The sequence below is a fragment of the Camellia sinensis genome, chromosome 13, assembly GCF_055761805.1.
Source record: "Camellia sinensis isolate YWXY chromosome 13, ASM5576180v1, whole genome shotgun sequence".
In the NCBI taxonomy this organism is placed as follows: Eukaryota; Viridiplantae; Streptophyta; class Magnoliopsida; order Ericales; family Theaceae; genus Camellia; species Camellia sinensis.
Genome location: NC_138973.1, coordinates 55,908,605 through 55,915,427, shown reverse-complemented (window position 1 = coordinate 55,915,427; position 6,823 = coordinate 55,908,605). Strand labels below are relative to the sequence as shown.

At 35.0% G+C, this 6,823-nt stretch overlaps 1 long non-coding RNA gene across 1 annotated transcript; it reads right to left on the bottom strand.

Moving 5' to 3' along the window:
- Positions 1-5,574: 5,574 nt before the first annotated feature.
- On the bottom strand, positions 5,575-6,621 carry LOC145806161 (uncharacterized). Its single transcript, XR_014348873.1, has 2 exons — positions 6,337-6,621; positions 5,575-5,843 (listed from the first exon to the last, which is right to left on the bottom strand). It is a non-coding gene; the product is annotated as an uncharacterized LOC145806161 (long non-coding RNA).
- Positions 6,622-6,823: the final 202 nt, after the last annotated feature.

Genomic DNA, 6,823 nt, shown 5'->3' with positions numbered 1-6,823 from the left:
CACCACGAGCCCTATTTCAATAAAAAAATAAAAAAATAATAATTTGATATGACAATTATAATATGTTTAATTTATCGTGTTTGTCACAAAAAATATGAATAGTCTATTTGTAAAAACACACATATCTTTTTTTTTTTAAGGGGATGGGGGGAGATAAAAATAACAAATTGAAAAGGCTAATATATCGAATCAACCTAATTTTTTTTAATGATAAACTATTCAAATTATTAAAATAGAATCCATGATAGGCCCTACGAGACTGGACAACACCATTCAATCCATTACTATCAAAATCTCAATAAAAAAAAGAGTAAAATCAAAATCAGTATAAAAAAAAAAGAGTCATTCTTTGGTACATATGTATGCAAATTATAATATTTGTGATGTTGATTACCAAATTTATCACAACTAAATTGTGACATTTTGTTTTCAGGGCCGTTGCAGGGAAACCGCCGCTCGAGCGTAGAATTGTTGCTCCTAGCATTTTGTTGCATTTCAGGCATGTCTGCTCGAGCGTGAAATGTTAGCTTCCAGTAAATTTACTGTAGCACTACAAAACTTGTGAAGTTTCTCTTTTTTCGCTTGAGCGAAGAAGTTATTGCTCAAGCGGACCCTCTTGATTGTGTCTGGACGCTCGAGCGTGGGAAGTTATGCTCGAGCGGGAAACGCAATATCAGCTTTTTAAATATGGTGATTCTAGATCATTCTCTCATCTCTTTTGTTCCATCTTCCATCTCCTCTTCCTCTCTCTATGAAACCCTAGATTTCTATCTCCCAATACCTCTCATACCTTTGAAATCCACCCAAAATTGCTTGCTAGAGGCAAAGAACACTGGAAGATTATCATTACCTACTGATTGGATTGTGGGTTTGCGATAGATTCATGAAGAAGCTTGGATTTTGGGCTTGATAGTTGAGGTAGGGGCACTTTCATCCTTGCATGTCCTCATTTTTGAAGAGATTTCAAGGTATTGTATGTGATTTGTAAATCAATTGGGAGATTTCATGGTATTGTGTGTGATTTGTGAACTAATTGAATATTTTGTTGGATTAAACCCTCATTTCACATGTTTACTCACTTGCTTAATATTTTGTTTGAAATCTCTCCATTCCTTCTTTAAAATATGAATATAAATGTGGTTAAAATCTAGATTGGTGATAAAGAATAGAAACCCCCAAATTAGGTGAAACCCTAAGTTTCCAAGTTGAGTAGAAGATACAAAACTCAATGGAATTTCTTTTGATTCATGAAACTTTGAGAACAATGGAGAGATGGGAAATGTGGATATTGATATAATTAAAGGAATTATAGCTTGTATGCTATTGTTCTTTGAGTCTTGCGCGATGTTCATATATATCGTAATGTTTGATGTTTGATTTTGGGATTAGAATGTGAATTAATTGCTGAGCATCCATGAGTCCACTGTGTGAGTCGGTTTTGGGTAAATGTGGTGTTGAGTTAGTACTCGTGCGGGGAGTCTAAAAAGGTGCCCAAATGCCTTGTCTAGGCTTATCTCTGGACGAATGTGGAAAAATGTTTTGGGGTGTCCACACAGTCCCGCCGTATAATAGCCGGCGAAAGTTGAAAAATGGATGGTTTTCTTTAGGGTGTCCACGTCCCGCCGTATAATAGCCAGCAAATGTGGGGGTTGTTTGCAAAAAGTGAAAGTAAGGGTTGTTCTCTATTGGACTCATGTAGGTGAATGTGTGACATGATTTCCATGGTTGTGGATGTTTAATTGTTTTATATGATGACATGAATTGTAATTGGCCATGTTATATTATTCGGTTCATTCGGAATTGTTGATGATTATCTGTGAAGATGAATTTTATTGTATCATTTTATCACATAAATACCATAAACTTGTTCAAAGGATTAGATACCTGGATAAATGTATTCCTATTGGGCATATAGCTCAACCCTAATTTATTTTTCAGGAATTGATGAAGTTCAGCCTCATTGAAGGATTGGTTCAAGCATTAGCTCCACTTTCTTTTTGGGAAAAGTTGAAGTCAGAAGCATTTTGGTTGCTTTCCTTTAAATTTGGGATTTTGTAACAGAATTACTATATGTATTTTGTGATGTTGTACACCTAAGGGGCTTATATTTTGTTAAGTCATCTAGTTCATTGAACTGAAAAGGGAAATTGAAATATTATGGGAATGTATTTATTAAAGTGTAAACAATTGATTATTAGTTCAATGAGAAAGATGACCTTTTGGGATTTAATGACATCATGTTATTATTGTCCATTATAGTGTGAATTTCCAGGGTGTTACACAATTTTTTTTCAATCATAATTAAAAAATAATAACGAGTCATAACCAAGGGTAATGCTATGGTACATACCCTCAAAAAGGTGTGTACAAAATGTGAGTTATGATATTTGTTTAGTTTTTTTTAATAATTGAGTGTTTGTACTAGCTTATGATATTTGTGAAGTTGATTACCATAAATGTCATAACTCAATCTTATATGAGTCATAACTACGAAAGAAAAAAGAAAAAAAAAAGAATTATAACCAAACATCAAATAAAATATAACTAAAGAGCTCTTGGATTATAACTAAAATAATATCATAACAAATATCACAATGAGTCATAACTAATACCATAAATTACTTCAGTGGTGGGCTAGTGACAATTTGAGAAAAGTTGAAAGGAAAATCTAGAGAGCCATATCCCTTGCAATACTTCGGTCCATTTGAAAGCACAGAAATAAGTGTGTATTTAATGGTTGCAATCCCAGTTTTAATAAAATATGTGAACTTGTCAACATTAGAGTTGCTCTTTGGTTTAAGTCTTCTAATAAGATGGCACATTTTTCAGTAAATGACTTTGTAACCTAAGGCAAATGAAGTTTGCTTTGGTGGATGACCTTTTTGATATGCTTATGTTATTGGGTGGCTGCTGTCAAGATTAGCTATTTTTTGCTCTGGTTTGTGTGGCTGAAAACAGGGCAGCCAGAGTGGTTGTTGTTATTTTGATTTTGATTTTTGGTTTCTCATCAATCCTGGTGTAATGTTAGCATATGATTGAATTTGTATGTTGGTGCCAACATAATTAGGATGGATGTGTTAATTATGATACTTCTTGCACTCTCACCTTCCTTCTTTTTATTAATGTAATCCTTGTATGATGTACTTTGCGATTTATCAATAATGTTCTTTTTTAGCAGATAAAAAAAAAAAAACAACTAGTGGCATAATGTTTATAAGGAAATCATAACCAACACTCTAATGTCATAACCAAAGACTATACAAGTTGTAATATATGATACACACCCATTTAGAATTTTCTAAGAACAAAACACCACATAAGAAAAGAAAAGGAAAAAAAAAGGGGAAATAAACATAGAATCAAGGATTAGGGCAGCATCATACCATCAAACAAATATTTAGCCATGGTCAATAAACATAAAATCGTATATTACTGGCCATACATGCAAATAAATACACAACAATGGATTAGAGCTTTCAAACTAATAAGAGAGAAAGGAAAATGAGGGGGAAATCAAACCAGTTGAACCCAATTTTAGAAATTACAAACCAATTTCAGAATTCAAACCAGTTGAACCCAAAAAACTAGTTGAACCCAATTCGAAAATGGATTAGGGCTAACTATTTTGGCCATCAAACCCTTAAAATTGAAGAAAACAAACATGCTTTGAACCAAACCAATTTCAAAAATCAACGCAAAATTAAACTAAAAAAATATATCAAACCCTACAGTATTGTGTGAGAAATGGGGAAATAGATTAAGCGAGAGAGAGAGAGAGAGACCGAGATCGACAAAGAGGGATAGACACCCAGAGAGAGAGAGAGAGAGAGAGAGAGAGAGACCTATGATTCGCCGCTAGTGGGGGAGGTGATTTGCGGCGGTGGCGGGGGTGCCATGCGACGCTGGCGAGCGACAGTGGCGCGCGACGGTGGTGATCGTCAGTGGTGAGCGGGGGTGAGGTTTGGTGTAGACTCTATTCTCTGTGTGTATGACACAAAACATAGAGCAAACTGTGTAAGTGTAGAGAGGAGACACAGGTGCCAAAATTAATTCGTTTGCCTCTTAAAAAAAAAATTCAAGCTTTAGTGACCAAAAAACATTTTGTAGCCAATAGATACCATTTTGCTACTATTTTTTTTTTTTTTTGGTCGGCAAAGAGTTATTATATGACGATTAAATTATTTTAGTCACCAAAACCTCATATTTGGCGACCAAATTATTTGGTTGGCAAAAAGAATTAAAAAAAAATTCGCTAACTGTTTGGCGACTAAACTTTATTTTGTCAGCAAATAATTATATTTTCCGACCAAATTAAATCTTTAGTAGCCCAAAGTTTAGACAATCGCCGACTAATAGCTTTTTAGTCGCCTATCAGTGAATATTTAGCGACTAAATATTTTCTTTAGTCGCCAATAAATAAGATATCTCAACTAAAATCATATAGTAGCTGAAACTTGAATCATCGCTAACTAATTTTATTTTTAGTCAGCAAAACTGTCTCTTTTGGCGACTAATTTTATTTTGGTCTCCAAATTTAGTCGTCAAATGTGTAAATTCTTGTAGTGAAAGCACCCCTGTAGGTCTGAGGACACTTTAATTGAGAGTTGTTTTACTTGAGTTGATATCTTATGAGATAAGTTACTGACTTGATCATTAGAGTGTCCCCAGGTGGACGAGCCACCACGGTATTTCTTACTCTCTTGTGCGCATGTGTTCGCTTAATCTATTCTGTCATGTGCTCTCCACCTAAGTTTCCTAGATCTCGATCAAGAGATATGTTTGGTTGTGAGGTTGGAAATCATCACCCACAAGAAGATATATATTGGAAGAGAATGATGGGCAATTTCACTATTTCAAGGATAAATTTCACACATTTATGATTTTTGTTTTCACCTTTTACTATAAAAATGTTTTTTCACAAATTTTAAAACATTCTCTGGGTTGGTTTGGGAAGTGGATTGGCTTTTTTGACTATTTTAGCTTGGGCTAAAAAGCTTGGTTTGGGAAGGGCTTTTTGGTTTTTTTTGTGAGAGAAGAGTGTAATGATTATGGGTTGGATGTGATGTTTTGTTTTTTGTGACTAAAATAGCCTATTTTGTTTTTTGTGGCTAAAATAGCCAAAAAAGCCCAATCTAGCTCTTCCCAAACGGAGTCGCTCTCTCTCTGTTTTTTTTTTTTCCATAAGATAGCGATTAATGCACATCAACATATTTTTATAAACTCAAACTTTAAAAATCTCACTTAACTTAATTCCTAAATATCCTTTCCCTGATCACTTAAACAATTGCCCACGGTCGCTCGCTCACTTTTTCTCAAATAATTGCTAACCAAGGAAGTGAAAGGAAAAATGAAAGGTCATGTAAAGGCCTTAATGGATGTCTCAAAAAATTTGTTAGAAGAATTGAAATCCACGGGAAATTTGTCACAACCCAAACCCGCCCCTACAGGTTTAGCATCGTAACCGGCCAGTAATCCTGGGATTACCGAAGGCCTCTGAGACAGATTGTCATAATATTAGGGGCTAGCGGAAGCAAATAACAATATACAATGTCCATTGAGCTGTGCAGACTTATATGAGACAGAAAAATTTTAAACTTTTTATATACATATATACGCATCATCTTTAAGTCATTATATATATACAGATTAGACAAAAAGGGACTTAGCCCTGTTTACGAAATACGCATGACTTGTTCAACCAAACACGAAAACAAAACTTAAAATTTAAATCACATGGCCATAATCACTTGACATATCCGGAACCTCCACGGGAGGAACATAGGTTGGCTAACAAAAACAGATTCTAGGCAGATGCCTCTAAGCCTGGTCACGCGCCTGATCACCTACATACATAAATGATACAGTGAGCTAGAGCCCAGTGAATAATAACAGAGTAAAGAGGTTTTATGAATGATGTCCAGCACAAATTAGGATCCAGTAATTAAATCAGAACATATTTAGACTTCAAACAGAAATAGATTCAGATACACACTCATGTTCTTATTCAGACTTTGCATAAGATCATACGTGGTACACCCATTAGCTATCAAATCAATTTGGTCCAAAGACCCACATGCATAGTTGGTACCAATGACCATAAAGGTCCATATCTTGTGCGCAAGTAGCCATAGTATTGTTACCCCCAAGCAAGGGCCACGTGCAGATTGGTCGCGGTATTGTTACCCCCGGGCGAGGGCCACGTGAATTAAGGGTGCCACAAATACTTTTCAAAAAATTGGACATTCATTCATCATTCGTAAGATTCAGAAAATAGATCATACCAAACCAGACAGAAAATACTGAAGTTAAACATAACTTTATAGAGTTATTACTCACAGATAGCCGCAGAAGCAAATCAGGGGGATTGGACATATCAGATAAATCAGGCAGACAATGGCGCGTGACCTACACAAACACATAACACATACACATTGAAATACAATATTACTCCCTTGATCAAACTTGACTTTCCTAGTCTTTTTCCGTCTAAACAGTCCAAAGTTCTACTATGCTTATTCTTTCTCATTCAAATAAGCCGGGTTTTTATTTCACATATTCTTTCATTACTAAGCCCTTCTTTTCCAAATAGATTGATCTTTTACTTGGCTTCTTAAACAATTACCACTAGATAAATTATTCATTCTTCACTAACTAATCTATGTTGATTGGTAGCTTATTAATCTTTATTGAGTCATAAATCATGTCTAGAATGCCTTGGAAAGAGATGATAATAAAAATGTGAACTAAATGCAACTTTCCAAAATATGCTGAAAATGGGTCCCCGCTCGAGTGCCACTTTGGCAGCTCGAGCGGACTGTAAAAT